The 21477-nt window shown below is 42.4% G+C and overlaps 1 long non-coding RNA gene across 1 annotated transcript; it reads right to left on the reverse strand.

The window, feature by feature from the left end:
• Nucleotides 1-5248: 5248 nt before the first annotated feature.
• On the reverse strand, nucleotides 5249-8630 carry LOC145425417 (uncharacterized). The gene is made up of 5 exons (XR_013906102.1): nucleotides 8320-8630; nucleotides 7778-7855; nucleotides 6887-6923; nucleotides 6165-6260; nucleotides 5249-5393 (listed from the first exon to the last, which is right to left on the reverse strand). It is a non-coding gene; the product is annotated as an uncharacterized LOC145425417 (long non-coding RNA).
• Between the last annotated feature and the right edge of the window lie 12847 nt (nucleotides 8631-21477).

The following is a 21477-nucleotide window of genomic DNA, read 5'->3' on the forward strand; positions in this document are numbered from 1 at the left end:
ACCCAGGACTCCAGCACAGGGTTCTACAATGGGTCCAAGCATTTCTTCGTAGTACCTTATGGGAGTCAGGGTGGTGTTGCCTGGCCTGTAGAGTTCTGTGTGTCCCTCCATGGATATGCCTCCCCAGACCATCACTGACACTGAAAAAGTGATGCAACATTATTTTCACAGCCTGTTTGATATAAAATGTGAATAATGATCTTGTTTTGTTGTATTTCTAACTTTCAGAACTTGGAGAGAAGGTCACTTTGACAGCAGACAGCACAAACATACCAGCAGGGGACAGTGTGACACTGACCTGTGATGTGAAGGAGTCTGCTAAATTAAAATATGAATGGTTCAGACAAACTTCATCTGAAGAGAAGTCCATAATAACTCATGAATCAGGCAGAGTGATATCTGTCTCTAAAGGAGGAAATTACACCTGTAAAGCTGAAGGGAAAAATGTCACCATAACAGAAAGTGACTCAGTCACCATTCAGGAAACTGGTTAGTTTAAACATTTCATTTGGAATAAAACAACAAAGTCTTTAAGAAATCAGTTTGAAACTGTGTCTGTACAGGCACAGATAGAAGAATTCAGTTTTCTGTCTGCTTCTTGCTCAGTATGTTTTTACACATTTTTTATGTGTGTAGAAAAATGTATACACCTTTAGTTGTTACTGAAAAACATTAAATCATAATTCATGCAGTGTAATCAGTGAATTAACAATGTATAACAATATATTTATTGATCTGAACAGAAAAGTAAATAAAAATACAATGAAACAAAAATAACATATTCATTCTGGATCACTGTATGTTATTTTAACTTACCTACAATAATATAATAATATGTTTTATGGAAACCATTCATCTTTTAAATTTTTAATCAGCTTGCAGAGGAACAAACACAGCTTATCAAAATCTTAAAGTAGTTAACAGATGAGAATCTGCACACTGAATGAATCCTAAAATCAATATATGAGTTAATTTTAAAGATTGCTGCACAACAAGTCATTCACATAATTATGATAAAAAGCTGCTGCTGGAAACAGATATGTTTTTCTTTCCCAGTTCGTAACAGCATTACAGTGAAACTGCAGCACAGCTGGTCTCAGATATTCACTGGTGAGACAATCACTCTCAGATGTGAGATTCAGGGAGGTGAAGGAAAGGTGTGGAAATATGAATGGACAGCACCCAACACAAACAGCCCTCCAACATCCAGTGAATACAGGATCAGCAGAGTTTCAGTGTCCCACAGTGGAGACTACAGATGTCGGGGTAGCAGTGACTATCTCTTAACAGGATGGAGTGATGCCTTCAGACTGACAGTTTCATGTGAGTTGGACCATGATTCATGCTGACATTTAATGTTTTCATGTTTACATCTGTCTTAACAGGAAAACTCCAACAATGATCCAGCTGTCTGCAGGCAGCTCAGGACAACAGTTTTTCTCACTGTGCAAACAGAAAGGAGAGACACCATGGAGGCTCTTAAAATATCAGCAAGTTTGATAAGAGAATGATAAATCAGTGAAATCTTCAGTTACAGGCTAATGTGCAATTAATCTTTGTGTTCATAGATACATTACTCCATGAATGTTTAAAATGTGATCAGTACTGAAATTTGCTCTTAATGATGATTTAATGATTTAATGGTTTTGTTTCTTCAACAGCAAGTAAACCCAGAGCCACACTGACAGCACACAGTTCAGTCATACCAGCAGGGGGCAGTGTGACACTGAGCTGCTCTGTGGAGGGCTCTGCTGGCTGGAAGTATAACTGGTTCAGACGTGATTCAGTCTCTTCTAAAGCTCAGCTCATGAGAGGAAATAATGCAAACAGAGTTATTAGTGTCTCACAAGGAGGTCTGTACCACTGCAGAGGAGGGAGAGGAGATCCAGTTTACTACACAGAGGACAGTGCTCCAGTTACAATTCAGAAACAAGGTCAGAGTTAAGTTTTGTTGTGAAGTAAAACACAAAATAATGATTAAATTGAAATTAGAATTTATAACTATGATTTTTTTTTAATTCATTTTTTTTGTTTGTTTCCTGTTGATTTTTCTTTAAATGTTTGTTTTTTTGGGAACAGTTTTGGCTGCTGTGAAACTGCAGCACAGCTGGTCTCAGATATTCACTGGTGAGACAATTACTCTCAGATGTGAGATTCAGGGAGGTGAAGGAAAGGTGTGGAAATATGAATGGACAGCACCCAACACAAACAGCCCTCCAACATCCAGTGAATACAGGATCAGCAGAGTTTCAGTGTCCCACAGTGGAGACTACAGATGTCGGGGTAGCAGTGACTATCTCTTAACAGGATGGAGTGATGCCTTCAGACTGACAGTTTCATGTGAGTTGGACCATGATTCATGCTGACATTTCATGTTTTCATGTTTACATCTGTCTACTACTCTTTGGTGTTTGTGGATCAAAAGGTTAATTACTATTTGAGGTATGATTTTTTTTATTATTAATTAATTTATGTTATTATTGTTATTTTCCCTGAAGTAAATGATAATCTAACGTACCCCCCCCCTTGTAAACACAACAGCAAGTAAACCCAGAGCCACACTGACAGCACAAAGTTCAATCATACCAGCAGGGGGCAGTGTGACACTGAGCTGCTCTGTGGAGGGCTCTGCTGGCTGGAAGTTTGACTGGTTCAGACGTGATTCAGTCTCTTCTAAAGATCAGCTCATGAGAGGAAATGAAGCAAACAGAGTTATTAGTGTCTCACAAGGAGGTCTGTACCACTGCAGAGGAGGGAGAGGAGATCCAGCTTTCTACACAGAGGACAGCAGTGACGTCACAGTTAAAGAAATTTGTGAGTTTAAACATTTCATTTAGAGTAAACAATAAAGTCTAAAACTCTGAGAAAATTCGGAGAATTGCAGTCACCCTCTTCTTATTGTCGATTTTTAAAACAACATTTTTTTTAAATCCTTGCTACTTACAACCATTAAATCATGTTGTCATGCAGAGTAATCACTGGGTTAATGATGTCTAAAGTTATTGATCTGAACAGAAAAGTTTATATAACACATTCATTTCAGATCACCACATCTGCTTTCTTTAAGGTTTTAAACTGAATATATTAAAAGGTTTGACTTTGACTATTTTTATAGAAGCCATTTGTCTTTGAAATTTTCAATCAGCTTTCAGAGGAACCAACACACAGAGTCAACTACAGTTTATTAAAATGTTAAAGTTCTCGGGTACTAGGGCTGCAACGATACTGATCTGATACCGATACTTTGTACAAAAACTTAATGTTTTATTGTACACTGGAAAAAAGGGATTGGCCATCTCTTGGATTTATGTAAGCATCTTGCGTGTATTCAACACAATTGCCTCATGCTTTAAAGTTAAGTGTAACTATATAGTGTAGAAACTACATGATATGCAGAGAAGGTATATTAAATTGTTCATATCATGTTCGAGTAAAGTAAGTCAATAATATAGCAATGTTAAATCTCACGACACCGCACGTGATTTCATCTCGCACACTTTGGATCATGGTTTGAGGAAGGCATCCATCTCAGTCAAGTCGAGCAGCCGCCTCTATTTTTGGTATACCGAAAGAAGGACTGTTGGGTTTCTTAAAGTACAAAACCCCGCTGGAATACAAGACCAATAACTGCACGACAAAACAGGGCAAGAAGGTGCTCTTTGTGTTTGTGGCTCGCGAGGCAAGTCAGCCAAAGTTGAGGAAAAGATTCCTTCATCTGAACTCAGCCCACTTCGACTGATTCCTTCACTACAGCCCTTTTTATTGTCAGCAAGCAATCATTCATGAATATGCAATTACAAATACATTCTTAAGCAGGCATATCTGAACAACATCAGTGTCTGTATTCTGTGTGTGTGTGTGTGTGTGTAGGTGCATGTGCGTGTTTCCAACCATACTATACATAGACATACAACCTTTCAATGAACTTAAACTGTGTGTATGAGGTATGCAGAAAAGCAGAACTAAGTGTCTCGCTAAATGATAAGAACGGGAACTTGCAATAGGTCATGTCTCCATGTCGCCCTCCATGCATGGTAAGGAGCAATATTTAACATGTTTAACAATGTTTTACATTTTTACATTTTTCATACATGTATTATGAAACACACGACTACATATTAGTTTGTTTGTTTTTTTTAGACTTAGACTACCAGTGAAATACAATAAAATTCATATTCGAATGTTAGGAGGTGATCGTGGCTCAAGAGTTGGCAGTTCATCTTGTAATCAAAAGGTTGCCGGTTCGAGCCCCGGCACCGACAGTCTCGGTCGCCTACTGGTTGCCTACTGCCTACACTGTAAACCCGAACAAGTTGACTGAACTTAAAACTTTTGTGGAAACTGATTACCTCAAAAGATTTAAGTACAAAAACTCATATCTTCTAAGTATGGGGTACTCAAAATTAGTATTTATTGTTAACCTAAAAATTTAAAATTATATTTTATATTTTATTAATTGAGCTTTACTCAAAGACTGTATACTTTAATTTCAATATTTTTGTGTTTCTTGTAGTTTATTATTTTGATGCAACACAATGCAATTATATTACAACCTAAACTCAAATTATCTGATTATTAATTAAAAGATATTTATGTTTCAATGTTTGAGTGTAGACTACTAACAAAAAAAAAAGTACGGAAATTCAGTTACTTTACATTTTGTTTATTTAACATTTTTTCATGAAAATTTAAAAACATCACAAATGTTTTTATAAAACAACTAACATGGACATCGGCACCATAAAGTGAGCATTATAAATTCTGTGTAGAACATTTATCTTTTTATAAAATCACAAAGGACGACATCAGTCCTAATTGCATCTTTCTCAAAATACACAAAAATGCAAAACAAAAAGTCAAATACTAATCACTTTTTTTTAAAATAGAAATGAAAAACAATTTTTTAAAATGGGTACAAAGACGATCAGCTTCCAAATAACCAGATAAGGCAGTCAAGTATAGGAAAATTAGGTAAACTGATGGAGTTAAATCCACCCAAAGCCTGTAGTAAACTTAAAGTGCTTAAAGTGCTTCAAACAAAGTGCTCAGTAACAGAGTGCGTGTCCTAACAAACATTGCCTTATATTCCTTAAGAGCATGTAGGCAGGGGTTTCAGGGGTTTGCCGTCATCAAGCCCCATGAAGATATTTTGGACAAAGGCAAATGTGTGAACCAGCTTCCTGGGGTAGTCTAAATGCAGAGCATAGATCAAGCCAAACAATAAAGAAAATGAATCTGCAAATCTGGGAATATCACGCATCACCTAGCCGCCTTTCACCACAACAGCCATGCTTGAGGAAGTAAAATGGACTGGACTGGGAAGCGCCGTCGGTAACCACTGTGAGAAGGGCAACTGAAGTGTCAATGAGGGTCGACTCATCCAATGCGTCCGCCTGCAATAGACACAGTATCAATGGTAAATGGCCTGTATTTGTATAGGGCTTTACACATTCAGTCATCCAGACATTCACACCCATTCACACACTGGTGATGGCAAGCTACATTGTAGCCACAGCCACCCTGGGGCGCACTGACAGAGGCGAGGCTGCCGGACACTGGCACCAGCGGCCCCTCTGACCACCACCAGTAGGCAACGGGTGAAGTGTCTTGCCCAGGGACACAACGACCGAGACTGTCGGAGCCAGGGCTCAAACCGGCAACCTTCTGATTACAAGGCGAACTCCCAACTCTTGAGCCACGATCGCCCCAATTAAATAAGTAAGGTTGGTTTGAGAGAATGTGACAAGCATGACCTGTAATCTAGCAAAACATTCAGCAGTGTAGTGGGTTACTTTGTAACGAGTTAGGGTACTCTACTTTTTTTGAAAAATGTACATTAACGTGTTAGCTTCTTGCATTACATAATTTGTATTTTTGTTATTTTTCTAAAAAAAAAAGTAATTTTTTATTTCATGACTTTATCTCAAAAAGAAACTAAATCTTGACTTCAGCCTGGTTTTTGGGCCACCTGCAGCATAGCCATAGTGCTGTGATACGCCTGTGCCCTGCTCCTGACCTGTGTGTGTGTTTGTGTGAGGGTTTTCTAAAGAGAGGGTATTTTGTTTGTACAATTTGGTAGCTGCTAGGGTATTAAATTGTATTTAAAAAAATCCATAGCATTTTATCTTACTGGCAGAATTTAAGTAATGCAAAAATACACTTACATTACATGTCTAAAAGAATTCTGGGTCCTCCTCCCGCAGGTATACAGGAAGGGCACGAAGTACTGCAGTGCGTTTCACATTGATATCAGGCGCCTCCTAAAAAGGGAAAAGAAAAGTTCATTTAACGCAAAGTTTTCAGGTGTCATTCTTTGGGGAGAATACATGTTTATGAAACTGCATGACATCAGACTCTACTAAATTTTGGAGACTTTTCTTTTAAGATACAACCTTTCTGTCTCTTGTGACAGAGAGTCTGTTTCTTAATCATTTGACAAAAACCCTACACAGTATTTTAAAATAGTGTTCTCCAGATCAGAGCTGTAATCTATATAGAACATGGGGTTCAAAGCAAGGAAAAATTGTGTGTTTATCAGTGAAAGTTTTAATTTGTGTTAATTTTATCATTATCAATATATGAAATCTTCACCTTAAGGGACTTAATGAATGGTTTCTTCTAAAAATTAGAAATGATTGAGTCATTTCACATCATATGAAAATATTAATTTTTAATACAAATTTGGCCCTATAAAAATGGAAACTCAGTAACAAAGATAATGGAGATTCTCTAAACACAAGCGAATATCACAGTAAAATTGTTGATTGTGATTTACACATTGGATGTATCCTCAGTGATTTGGTACAATTATACAACATTTTATAAGAACTGAACAACTGATGAAACAACTTACTTATGTGACCACATATGAAGTGTTATAACTTACCACAAAAGGTGAACTGTGCCACTGACCCTTGGTAGATCTGCACATGATAAAAAAAAAAATGCATTATAAATACTAACACAGCTATTAATAATTAGGGGTACATTTAAGATGTTAATGTCACAAAATAAAATAGACTGGTAGAAAGAAGTACAAGGAAATGGTAATGGGGGGAGCCATGAAAATAGATCTTTTCAACATGATTCAGTGTGACAAAGCCAGGGCATGATTTAAAAAAAAACAAAAAAACAGGTTGTCAAGGTCCTGGGTCAGTGACCCAGTGATTTGAGTTTCTTGTGCCTCTGAGTTTTTTGTATTATGTTCTTAGTTCTCTTTGTTGTCCCAGCGTATTCTTTAGTGTAGTGTCTTAGTTTGGTGTTCTTGTATTCTGTTTAGTTCTGAGTATTTGGTAGCTGCCCTCTGTGTTTCTTAGTTGCTCTGTCTCCCCTAGTCTAGTTTGCGTCTGTGCTAATTCCTGTTTTACTTTGAAGGTCTGTGTCTCATGTGAGTGTATCCTACTTTGCTCCCTTGTCTCGTCAGTTCTGATTTCTCCCAGCTGTGCTCTCCTTCTGTGTCTCATTCCCCTCGTTACTTCCCATTGTATTTAAACCCTGTGTTTCTCTGAGTCAGTGCTGTGTCGTCCCTCAAGCTGTGTGTTTCCTCGTGTGCCTCTCTGCAAGCTGTGAGTTTATATTTTCCCAGTTTAGTTTTGTATGCTCGTTTTCTGTGAGCAGCAATTAAAGCTGTGATTTTGAGTTCATCCCCTAAGTCTGAGTCCTGCATTTTGGGTCCAACTCCTGCCTGCCGCACAGCGATTCATGACACGGGTCTTTTAACCTAAAAATGTTTTAATGGCCATGAAGAAAGGTCTCTTCAATAGATCTTTCAACTCACCTGTGTTTACTGTCTCCACCTGAAATTAATTGCAGTCTGAATTTTTTTTCTTCTGTCTTTTTGTCTTTGGTCTTCAGCCTTGGAAGAAAAAATAAAAATATTGAAAACCTTATCAGCACACTAAATATACAACACCTTGCTATATTTCAATTGTTTTAGATAGAAGTTACCACTGCTAGCTAAGTCACTTTTGAACGATGCTAATGAGAAGGGGAAAAAAAAAACCCTGCCGAACAATGAGAGTGCTGTTGTAAAAACGCCAACTTTCTTGCGTTGGCAAGGGGTCGTTAAAATATCACTAAGACCCTTTCTTTATGTGTGATTCTTAGTAAAACTGTGTTTTAATCGGTTAAAACTGTAAAACTGACGACATAATCTATGTTTGAAAAAGAGCGCGAACAACAGCGAACAACAATTCACCACCTGGGTCTGTGCTTTTTAACACAACAGCGCATTCGAAAACAAGTTATTGGCTGCAACATATTAATATACTTGCTTTTTTACGGAAAAAATAAACATAACGAAGGTTCCATTTTACTTACAAGTTTCTCCAAATGTGTTCTCCAGTCGCTCGAGAAGGGCAGCCATATTGAACAGAATTTTCTGTCAACGTCGTTCAGGTTAGAGAGAAGACGTCATGACATCATGACGTCCACATGCGGAGCTCGGAAAAAAACATTTACTCAAAAATCATAATTAAGAAAGCAGTATTTACTCTTAACTTCTAAGCCATGTACAATTATAACTGTTTGAATCGTTAACCGAACAGAAAAGTTTTAAGTTGTTTCAACTTTGTGAGGAATTTTAATTGTTATATCCACAAACTTTATAAGTCAGGTAGACTGTTGGGGTTTACAGTGTACTGGTGGTGGTCAGAGGGCCCGGTAGCGCCAGTGTCCGGCAGCCCTCGCCTCTGTCAGTGCGCCCCAGGGCAACTGTGGCTGCCATGTAGCTTGCCGTCACCAGTCTGTGACTGTGTGTGTGAATGACTGAATGATTCACACACACATTCAGGATGACTGAATGTAGTGTAAAGTGCTTTGGGGTCCATAGGGACTAAGTAAAGCGCTATACAAATACAGGCCATTTACCATATTTAATATTAAGTAGAATTTTGATTAAGTTCAGTTTACAATATTAAGTAAATGGAACAAAATTTTGGATTAACTGACCATCTATATTTCAGTTACATTGACCAAGCATGTCAGTGTTATTTACTAAATTTTTTCATGTTTGTGTAACAGCTTAAATTGTTTATTTCAACTTAATATGTTTAAACTTTAGTTATTCAATTTATCAAGTATATTAAACAGATTTGACTGGTTTCCAATCTACTCAGTATTTTTAAGTGTAAAAGTGTTGCCTCAAAAAATTTAAGTGAATGTGAGTTTTAGTTTTTAGAATGTAGTGCTCCGATTACCACTGGGACCACTGTTACCTTCACCCTCCACATCTTCCTGAGCTCTTCTCTGAGCCCTTAGGATTTCTCAAGCTTCTATGTTCCTTCTTCCTGATGTTGCTGTCATTTTGAACTGCTACATCTACCATTACAGCCGTCTTCTTCTGTTTGTCTACCACCACTATGTCCGGTTGTTTAGCCACCACCATTTTGTCCGTCTGTATCTGGAAGTCCGACAGGATCTTACCACAGTCATTCTCCACCACCCTAAGGGGCAACTCCCATCTTGACCTCGGGACTTCCAGGCTGTACTCGGCACATATGTTCCTGTACACTATGCCGGCCACTTGGTTATGGTGTTCCATGTATACCCTGCCTGCTAACATCTTGCACCCTGCTGTTATGTGCTGGATTGTCTCAGAGGCATCTTTACACAGCCTGCTGGATTGTCTCAGAGGCATATTTACACAGCCTGCACCTGGGGTCTTGCCTGGTGTGGTAGACCACAGCCTCTATGGATCTTATGCTTCTGTGCTGTCTTTCAGTCCAGCTTTGTCCAGACGCTGGTAGGACTTCTGGATGTCAGCCACTTCCTCTATCTGCCGGTGGTACATATCATGCAGGGGCCTGTCCTTCCATGATGGCCCCTCCTCTTCCTCGGGTTTCTGCTGCCCAATATTTTTTTTTAAATTTAATTTAAGTTTTTTTTTTGCCTGTCCCGTTCGGTACTTTAGCAATCAGAATTGTTGTCTGAAGGCCAGGAAAGATGCCCAATGGATTTATTTTTTCAAGTGGACAAAATATGCCAATGCAACATTGTTCCACTTGATTAATCTATATTGTCATTGTTTATTTATTTATTTTATTTTAAGTTATTACAATTTGGACAGACAATTATACGGAAAGGGAGAACGAGAAAGAAAGAAAGGGAGAAAGAAAATAGAGGGGAAGGGGGGAAAGTAAAAGAAGACACTGTGAAAATCCATTGGATCACCTGTTAAAAGAAGAAAATAGCAAACAAACACAATATAGCCCCCAGAGCATGAAGTTGGCGTGGAGGAGACCTGGGCCCGGACATCCACAGCCCAGGGGCTTCTATCTCCTCCTTTGGCCAGCTTATCACCCCAGCAGGGTACCTGATCATGGGCAGGGCGTAGGTGTTGATCGCCCAGATCTTGTTCTTACCGTTCAGCTAAGTCCTCAGGACTTGCCTGACCCTCTGCAAGTACTTGAAGGTTGCAGCTTTCCTAGTGGCCTCTTCATGGTTCCCATTTGCCTGTGTAATCCCCAGGTACTTGTAGCTGTCCTCTATGTCTGCAATGTTTCATTCTGGTAGTTATATCCCCTCAGTTCTGTCTACCTTCCCTTTCTTTGTTACCATCCAACTACACTTCTCCAGTCCGAACGACATTCCAATGTCACTGCTGTATATCCTGGTGCTGTGGATCAGTGAATCAATGTCTTGTTCACTCTTGGCATACAGCTTGATGTCATCCATGTACGGGAGGTGGCTGACAGCTGCTCCATTCTGTAGTTGGTATCCGTAGCCAGTCTTGTCAGTGATCTCACTGAGTGTTTCAGGCCTATGCAGAACAGCATTGAGGAAGGAGCATCTCCTTGGTAGATCCCGCACTTGATGGTTACTTGTGCTCTGGGCTTGAAGTTGGCCTCTAGTGTTGTACGCCACATCCCCATTGAGTTCCTGATGAAGGCTCTTAGGGTCCCATTGATCTTGTATAAGTCCAGGCATTCCAGGATCCAGGAGTGGGGCATCGAGTCATAGGCCTTCTTGTAATCAATCCAGGCAGTGCACAGGTTGGTCAGCCTAGTCTTGTAGTCTCGGGCGACTGCTCTGTCTACCAGTAGCTGGAGTTTTGCACCTCTGGTATTCTTGCCAATCCCTTTCTGTGCCCCACTCATGTATTGACCCATGTGCCTGTTCATCTTAGCCAGTATGATGCCTGACAGGAGCTTCCATGTGGTACTGAGGCAGGTTATTGGTCGGTAGTTGGATGGGACTGGTCCCTTCTGGGGGTCCTTGAGGATCAGGACTGTCTGGCCTTCGTCTCTCGTCAACTAGCAACTGGTTCATTTGTGCTGCCAGGCGCTCATGGAGTACAGTAGGCTTCTTCAGCCAGTAGGCGTGAACCATGTCAGCTCCTGGTGCTGTCCAACTCTTCATACTAGACACCCTTTCTTGGATATCTGCCACTGTGATGGTTACTGGACCCTGTTCAGGGATGTTGCTTTGGCCTGCCCTCAGATTCACTAGCCACTGAGCATTGCTGTTGTGGGTTGCGTCCTTCTCCCATATGCTCTTCCAGTATTGCTCCGTCTCCAGCCTTGGTGGTGCTGTTGTCATATTGTTCCCCTGCCACTAAGACTACACCTTAGCTGGTTCTGTGGAGAACAACTGGTTTATTCTCCTGCCTTCGATCTCTCTGGTGTACCTCTTCAAGCGGCTGGCCAAGGCTGTGAGTCGTTGCTTTGCAGTTTCCAAGGCCTCAGGTATGGACAGCTTGCTGTACTTCTTAGGCACCTTCTTCATCGCACCTTTCTGCAGCTCTGATAGCTGGCTAACCTCCCTCCATGCTAACTTGATCTTAGCCTCTAGTCTCCTTCTCCATGGGGGGTATTGCTCCTTGTGGCTGTTCAACTTGTAGCCAAGCATCTCAATGATCACTGCTGCCGTAATGTAGATCAGCTTGTTAGTCTCGGTAATCGTGGCGGTAGGGTTGTCCGTAGCATTCACATCATTTAGTAGACCTTCTGAGGGTACTTCACGTAGTCTTGGTAACCAGCTATGGGGGATCCAGGTTTCAAGCTTCGCCATGATCCTGTCTTTCAGGTCAGTTACTCTCACATTCACTGATCCTTCTATCGCACTTGGGGCTTGGTGCCCGATCTCGGATGTTTTTTTTTTAAAGTATTTTTTATTATCCTTAATGTGGGTTGGAGATGCAATGACCTTAAAGCTGCAGGTGACCATCTTCACTGACCGCACCATCTGTGACGGAGGACTCATCTCTCCTGGTGTCCTGCAAGCAAACAATCGTATTTTTTAGAACACCAACTAATTTACTTTCCTAAAACATTATTTTCTGCATTTGCTATAGAATAGACCCCAATTTAGACAATCTCAGGCTCCCTCCCCACCAGAAAGGTGACATTCAATGTCCCATTTGTCAGTCTGGATAATTATCAGTCAATTTGGGCCTAAAGAGATATGTGCTTAAAAAAAGGCCCACCTAATTTAAATGTAATCATTACATGCTTGGCAGCACGGTGGCACGGTGGTTAGCACTGTTGCCGCACAGCAAGAAGGTCCTGAGTTCAATTCCAACATCAGGCCGGGGTCTTTCTGTGTGGAGTTTGCATGTTCTCCCCGTGTTTGCGTGGGTTCCCTCCGGGTACTCCGGCTTCCTCCCACCGTCCAAAGACATGCAGCTTGTGGGGATAGGTTAATTGGAAAATCCAAATTGCCCATAGGTGTGAATGTGCGAGTGAAATTGAGTGTGAATGGTTGTCTGTCCCTGTGTGTTGGCCCTGCGACAGACTGGTGACCTGTCCAGGGTGTACCCCGCCTCTCGCCCTATGACAGCTGGGATAGGCTCCAGCGCCCCCCGCGACCCTGAAAAGGATAAGCGGAAGCGAATGGATGGATGGATCATTACATTCTTGTTAAAAGCCAACTTCCAATATGTAAAGTTTCTAATCAGAAAAAGGACCAGATAAAACATATGGCAGTGTTTATATGTAACATAGGCAACCCCAAAATGTTTCTTATGATTCAACTGTGGGATTTAATTTAATTCTTTAGAAAGACAAGTTAAAATTACTTTATTTTCAAATATAATGCCAACCTAGACTTTAAGCTAGACTTTAAGTATTCAACAGGCCACTAATCTGGTTTATGGCTTTGTATGGCATTATTTTTGTGCCTCTATTCTGAGCACACATAAAAAAGAATTTGCAAACGCAAATGTTGCATTTTGAGGAGAAAATTATTTTGAGCGAAGAAAAGTTTAATTTGAGCATCTAAAATTCATTGCTGCATGCAAGAAATGTATTTCAGTGTTTGCTATTATCCATATACACACACAATAACAGCCCCTCTCACTCAGTTGTTGACATTTGCTCTTGCTCAGATCTCAGCTAAATCTAGTGGAGTGGTGTGGTTTAAACTAGATTAAAACCAACAATGGTCTTAAAAAAATATAAATTTTAAAATAAAATAATTAAACATACTAACTGAAAATGGATTTAGCTACATACTGGACCGTGTTCCCAGAATGCAGTAGCTAGCGAGCGGATTGGAGACAGTAACAGCAAGGTCGCATCCTTCAGCTGACCGGGAGGTCGAGGCACGATGTGCCGGCAGTGCAGTATTCTCACCAGCTCTTGTGAGCCTTGACTTTACGGTCAGAGGTCTCTGAAAATTGACAGACCTGGGCATCAGTTCCCTCATCTGCAAATGGTTACTGGACTTCCTGACCAACCGCCCCCAACATGTCCGGCTGGATAACCACTGTTCATCTACAATCACGATGAACACTGGTGTACCACAAGGCTGTGTGATGAGCCCTTTCCTCTACTCCCTCTTCACCCACCTATTCGGAACCATGATAACAGGGTTCATGCTGATCGGCGTTGGCTTAGCCCTGGTTTATCAGAGAAATAAGAGAGCGGAACCGGCTGTTCAAACCCCCACAGGGCTGCCCGCTGGATTCGAAGCGACGGGACGAGGCGCGACCTCTCACAACGAACGTAATATGGTCAACACCTTGGAGACGCTTACAGCTGCTGTGAAGGCTCAAAACAACACCATTGAGCGTATGAGGGGAAACATCAGAGAAAGGCCTGCTCAAAATGACACCCTTGAGCGACAGTTGGAAAACATCGCGGAACGGATCACTGCAGTTGTGAGGTCTCAGAATCAAAAGACTGACAACACCATGGAACAGAAGTTTGATACCATCATGGGGAGGCTCGCGGCTCTCCAACGGGAGATCGAGGGACCAGTGTCAGAGTGCTAAATTCGAGCTGCTCACAAAGGAGAAATCAACAATATTCAACATTTGGACACCACGGCGCCAGCTGCTAGGCCCAAGGCTGGAGCCCACCAAAACAACTCCCTGATAACGACTGTGTGATGACTATTCTTCCCGTCCCATGAAGGCCACCTGGGTTGGCTGGCAGACTGTTTACTTAGCCTGATAGAGCGAAGGACACTGTCTCCGCTGAACTATGGACACGCACACACATACACTTACACTGATAGGCACTCACTCATCCCCCCTCCCTTTCCAACGCCTTCGATGCTTGTTTCCGGCGAGGGAACACGGCGGGTCTGTGTGCTGCGCTGGAATGATAGCGCTGTGCAGGGTGGCTGCTGTGTTTCTTCAGATTACTCCTCACCCCCCACCCACCCCTGTGGCTTGTCATGTCTTCACAATGTTGTGCTGTGGACATTTATGTGCTTTTTTGTGCAAAGGAGTTTTTTTGTTTCCTGTTCTCATCCTGTCCTACCATGGAAGCACAGCATGAGTAGGGGTCTCTTTTTCCTCTTGTACTTTCCCCACTGTAGTGTACATTTCAATGTTTTTTCTCTGATTCTATCAATCTCCGACCTGTATCCCCATGTAATGTTTGTGCTATATGTGTAAGGTCTGGGGGGGTCCCATTTCACTGCAGGGCAACCTGCATGTGACGAATAAAGCTTTGATTGATTGACGACTGCAGACCTGCTGATGGTTCCAACACCATCATTAAGTTTGCAGATGACACCACGGTGATTGGCCTCATCAGTGACAACGATGAGGCCGCCTACAGGGAGGAGGTGGATCGTCTGGCTGAGTGGTGCGACAGAAACAACCTGCTGCTTAACACCGAGAAGACCAAGGAGCTCATCGTGGACTACAGGAGGAATGCTGACCCACATCCACCCATCCACATTAAGGGGACGGCTGTGGAGCGTGTGAGCAGCTTCAAGTTCCTGGGAGTCCACATCTCCGAGGATCTCACCTGGACGACCAACTGCTCCAAGCTGGTCAAGAAGGCTCACCAGCGCCTCTTCTTCTTGAGGACTCTGAAGAAGAACCACTTGTCCTCAGACATCCTGGTGAACTTCTATCGTTGCACCATCGAGAGCATCCTGACCAACTGTATAACAGTCTGGTACGGGAACTGCTCTGCCTCGGACCGGAAGGCGTTGCAGAGGGTCGTGAAAACTGCCCAGCGCATCGCCGGAGCACCACTTCCTGCCATGAAAGACATCTACAGGAAGTGGTGTCTGAAAAGGGCTGGGAAAATCATCAAAGACCCCAGTCACCCATCACATGGACTCTTCACCCTCCTGCCCTCTGGGAGGCGCTACAGGAGCCTCCGGACTAAGACCACCAGGTACCGGAACAGCTTCTTCCCCACAGCTGTCAGACTCCTGAACTCCGCCTCCTGACATCTGACCCACGTTAACACATGGACTGAACACACACACACCCACAATGGACAACTGTACCCTCAAACACACAATAATAACATGGACTGAACCACCACTCACAACCACTAGCACTTTATATAGCCTCTGTAGGAATTATATCTCACTTATCTTAACTGCACTACTGTATAGCTCTGTGTAAATAATCATTCTGTACATTCGATAATTTTTAACCCTACAACTGTTTACAACTTGCATAGTTCCCATTTCTGTATAGCTGTATATCTCAGATTTCTGTAAAGTTATTTATTTCATATTCTGTATAGTTTTTCATATTTATATCCTGTTCATATCCTGTACATAGCTTGTACTCACTACAGCCTGTACATACTTATAGTTATAGAATATTCACAACATACTTCATACCGTGTACATTATAACATACCATAATAGACCCATTTATGTAATATACTCACATATCTATATTATTGCTAATATATATTGTAATATATCTATATCACTAAAGCACTTCTGGATGGATGCAAACTGCATTTCGTTGCCCTGTGCATGTGCAATGACAAAGTTGAATTCTAATTCTAATTCTAAAATATCAGAGCACTTTTGCAAATATAAATATATGTTATGTCTTGATAAACTGAGCAGATATTTGAAGTTTACACAGCTACATTCTTGCCTGAAAATATCTTAAAAGTTTATTTTGTGACCCAGTAAAAGTAATATTAAAGCTAAGTAGCTACCACCATTGTTGGAAACTGGAATTGGCTGTGAATTCTGGGATAGGTTGGGCCACGAAGGACACATTTGGAGCAGACTCGAATGGAGAGCCTTCGTCGCCTGGCTGTGACATAATCGGCCTTCAAATGCACCCTTCAATGGATGCGCCCTATTTTGCGCGATCCTGCAAAAGTTCATTTTCATTTTTTTTTCCCTCCAATGTCCCTTGCGGGGTTTTGTACAGATGGGGTTTGAGCTGCCAGCTTCGCACAGATCTACAAATGTAAAATGCGTTCAAGCCCCAGTGTAAAATTGGGATATCTAGGCTTCCAGTGTATCCCTGCGTTTCTTTTTCTAAATAAACGGAACAATTCGTAACCCCTTTTACTAGAAAACACAGATTTACCAATTACAGACACTCAACAGTAGCCTATAAATGTTTTCGTATTAGGTTTTTTATATGGTTTTTGTAAGTGAGGTGTTGATCTTTTTTTTTGCTTGGAAAAGCCAGCCAGTCAGCAGATGGAGGACACATTGGTTGCACTTCACTGTGGATCATCCTCTGCAGTGAGTATATGCAAACTAATCTCTGTTTATTTTGAATATAGAAATCATCCAGGTGAAATGGAATAACACTTTGATGGTAATCTTACCATTCTCTAATGAAACCAGGCTAAGATTAATGTTATCCTAATGAATAATCCTAAACATGTCAGGATATGGCAGGCTATTGTGTGGTGTCTGTAGATAATAAATATGTTTTCTCGTAAAAGTGGTTACATGTAGTTTCGTTTATTTAGAAAAAAGAAACACAGGGAAACACTGGAAGCCAAGATGTCGCAGTTTTACACCAGGACATGAATTCATTTTACATTTGCAGATCTGTGCAAAGCCGGCAGCATGAAGTTAGTTTCAAATCTCCATGTGGATATCAAGCGATTTGTCCACGTGTGTTAAAGGTTTTTTTAAAAAGTAAAATTATTGGATTCATGATGTTGAACTTAATAAATCGTACATAATTGATCAGTATTTATTCACTTTTGGATTTACTCATTTGTAAAATAGATTTATGTGTGGTCAGCAAAGATGGGCAGTAACGCGTTACTGCAATCCGATTTACTTTTTTCAAGTAATAAGTAAAGTAAGGGATTACTATTGCAAAAAAGGTAATTAGATTACTGTTACTTTCCCGTAAGCACGCTGCATTACTGCGTTACTAAAACCGTGATTTCTTTTGCCAGTGTCTCATGAAAATGAAGTGAGTGCGACGTTCGTGGCAACAGTATGGAACGCCAGGACTGCCATAATGAATTAATTAAATACACCATTAAATAATTAATTAAATGTGGCAATAATTAATTAAAATTGGAATTAATTAATTAAATAAATAGTTATGATATATGTAATTAATTAATTATTGACACATTTAATTAATTATTTATGTATTTCACATTTTAATTAATTATTGACACATTTAATTAATTAATTGACACATTTAATTAATTATTTATGTATTTCACATTTTAATGAATTATTGACACATTTAATTAATTATTGACACATTTAATTAATTATTTAATGATATATTTATTTATTTCATTTTGGCAGTCCTGACGCCTGGCTCTCGTCATGAAATAATTTTATCTGTCAGCCTCACCCATCAAACTCAGGGGGCGGGGTTAACGCTGCCCATGCAGCTTCTCTAACATTTGATTGGTTGCCGTGCAAAGTAAGTCAAAACAGGTCGATCCTAGATAATCGATTGCTTGTGCAGACTTGGGGCAGCCAGGTATCCCAGAATGCAGATCAAATCACAGGCCGTTTTTCTGTCACCAGCTACACTTTTAACAGTGTTTTAGCCGCGAATGTCGCGACGTATGTCTGGTCAGGTTGTCAACATAGAACATGTTTGCAAAAGTGCTCAGATGTTTTCAGAGATTTCACTAGCTCTGCTAACAGTTAGCATGCAGAGTGCACCGAGGGGGTACATTAACCGGTTTGTTTACATATTCCACTCTCCGTGTTCAACATGTTGCATTCGCAGATTCTCATTTTCACCGAACTATCGTCTCTTTCCGCCTGGTCTTGTGTCTCTGTGCTTCTGTAACATAAAGAACGAGCTGACATTTTTCTCACGAAACCAGCGATCAGCTCAGCAGACCCTCAGTTTACCTGCATGCATCCTCCTCCTCATCTGTCAGCTGTTTAACACCTGCTGCTAATTCAAGAAACACGCCTAGTTACCTGGTGATAGTCACAGTTTAACTGCACAAGATAAGTAAATATAGTGTTTTCCCCGAGCGCAGAGCTGCTGGAGCTCGTTTCCTTACAGAGCACTTTATAGGCGAACAGCTTTATCAGCGGCTGATGTCCAATCACCAGCACACAGCTTTCAAACCTCAGCTGAGTTTTAGCTCTCAGTGGTTAAACGCTGGACTTCATTCACTCAGGTTCTGTCTGTCGGGTCACGTTTACTTCGCTGTTTTATTTACAACTGAGCAAATCGGTTTGGCTGAGGTTAAAGTTACGTTTCATAACTGCATAGTTTCACAGACGTTTAATGGTTCACTGGCACATGTGTTAGACTGAACTATCATCTAAATATCATCTGTTTTTTAATAGTTATTCAACTGTATTCTAAGCACCAGCTGTCTGTTAGAATGTGATTTTTTCTCTCTCTCTGTTGGCAGAGGTATAAAAATGCGCAGGAAAATTTGACGTGCATGGCGAACTTCACCGACGATATTTAGGGAGGAATAAACACACATCAAACATAAATGAACCATTTGCCTGTCTCCATAATTGAGAGCATTTTCTCTTCTTATGTCAACACTCTCTCTCTTTTTTTTTCTTTTTTTTTTGCTTTTTCGGTCATGTTATGTTTACCTGTCAAAGGCTTGTTACAAACTATGAAACACATTGTGCAGACTTCTGGATGTTAGAAGAAAACGAATACTGCTCATGAATGAGACTAAAGGCAGGAAGGTGTCCTTTAAAACTAAACATGTTAATAGGACCTCCCTGTTTATATCATAGTTTATGATATAGCACGTGTATTTCAGTAATAGCCTGCTGAGGCCACTATACGTGCTGGCCTCATATCAAATGTGAAGGCAGACTGAGTCTATGTTTGATGTTTGTTTATATCTAATCTTCCTTTTCAAACATTTAAACAGCAGCGAGTCTGCAGCTGAGGGAATACAAATTCAAATTGTCGGAACAGGTTTGCTCGTTTCTTGGATTCATTTGGTGATTTATTAAATGTATAACTGTGTGGTGGGGCGTGGTCTGCGGTGCCGTGCAGGGAGGGCGGACGCACCTGCACGGCATCCTTAATCACGCCCGCCTAGTTAAAAACACGGGGACTGAGGGGTTTGGGGGTGTTGTGGTGTGGTGAGATGTAAATAAAGATGACTCTGAACGTTGCTCCGTGGTCCCGCCGTGTCTTATTCACGCCACATTGGTGCCGAAACCCAGGAGGCAGCACGGCGGGTCCATATCGGAGCCAGGGAATGGAGGAGCTGGCCCAGAGGGTGGCCAAAATGGCGGCCGCCCAGCGGGAGCAGGCGGCGGAGGTGCGTCGCCAGCAGGAAGAGCTGCAGGACCAGTCCGAGCGGCACCTGGAAAGGATTGGGGAGCTGGCGGCGCTGCTCTGGGCCTGGGCGCCACCCCCACAGGTGTGTCCCGAGGACAGTGAAGCGGTGGAGGAGCCGCGTGAGGCACCTCAGCAGCCGGAGGTGGCAGACGAGGCGCGCGGGGATCTGCGCCTGCCGGAGGAGGGGGAACAGCCAGGTGAAGGGCTGCTCCTGCCGGGAGTGGTGGATGAGCCGCTCCAACCGGAGGCGGCAGACGAGGTGCGCGAGGGTCTGCGCCGGTTGGAGAAAGAGGAGCTGCACGAGGGGCTGCTCGAGCCGGGAGTGGCGGCGGAGGGAGCAGTAGTGACGGAGGAGTCGCGCTATGGGCTGCTCCAGCAGGGAGCGACAGCGGTGACGGAGGGGCCGCGCAAGGAGCTGGAGGTCCCAGTGCCAGGGGAGCTTGCTCGAGTGGAACTGGCGAGCGAGGCGGGCGCCACGCTTGAGATCGCCGTGCTCGCCAGACCGGCCTCACCACCACCAGAGGCCTGTACACGCCACACCTCTGCCCAGCCACCTGTGAGCTGGGGCTCACGCTTGTGCCGGCCGCGCCGGGTGCACCTGTCACGTGTCCGACTTCCGAACCAGCTTTGCCTGCGCCGCTGGATTCGCGGGCGGCCGCCTGAACTCGCACCTCCCCGTCGCTTGGCCGGGGCCTGGGGGTGCCAGCTGTCCGGGCTGATTCCCTCTCCCACTGGCGGTGGGGGAGTAGGTTCGGCCGGATGGCTCCCCGGCCTCAATCGGGCGATGGGGGTATGTGGTGGGGCGTGGTCTGCGGTGCCGTGCAGGGAGGGCGGACGCACCTGCACGGCATCCTTAATCACGCCCGCCTAGTTAAAAACACGGGGACTGAGGGGTTTGGGGGTGTTGTGGTGTGGTGAGATGTAAATAAAGATGACTCTGAACGTTGCTCCGTGGTCCCGCCGTGTCTTATTCACGCCACAAACTGTTATTCTAATCTGCTGCTGAGTCTCTTACACTTTTCTTTATGCTGTATATTTTCACGTCTCTGGAATAGTTGGCAGTTAGTCAGCTGGGAAACTTTGTGTTAACTCATGGAGCTGAGGATATCGTGGATATGCTGACCTCGCTGCGTGGTGTACAGAGCCAGGTCAGCATGATTAATATTCACAATAAAAATATTAGCCGAACATCATGAAGTCTGTATGTGTTTCATAGTGTCGAACAACCTTTGTACAGTTAAAGCCAGCAGTTACTACATGACGGAAACACCAACGTTATCTCTTTTATGTGTTTATACACAGGTCACGCTGATTACTGAACAAAACCCCAAAGATCAGATGTTAAACAGATTTATTTGCTCTCTCTCCTCCTTAAACATGTTTTTAATGTTAGTTATAATTCAGAATTGGCGACTGAAACACGTAGGACACATAAGAACATCAGGAAATAAAACACCGATAAATATAACCTCAGTAAAAGAAGTCAGCGGGGGTTACTACAGCTGTGTACCGGGGCCTGCGCTTTGTCGGTGGGA

Source organism: Astatotilapia calliptera, chromosome 3, assembly GCF_964374335.1.
Source record: "Astatotilapia calliptera chromosome 3, fAstCal68.1, whole genome shotgun sequence".
NCBI lineage: Eukaryota > Metazoa > Chordata > Actinopteri > Cichliformes > Cichlidae > Astatotilapia > Astatotilapia calliptera.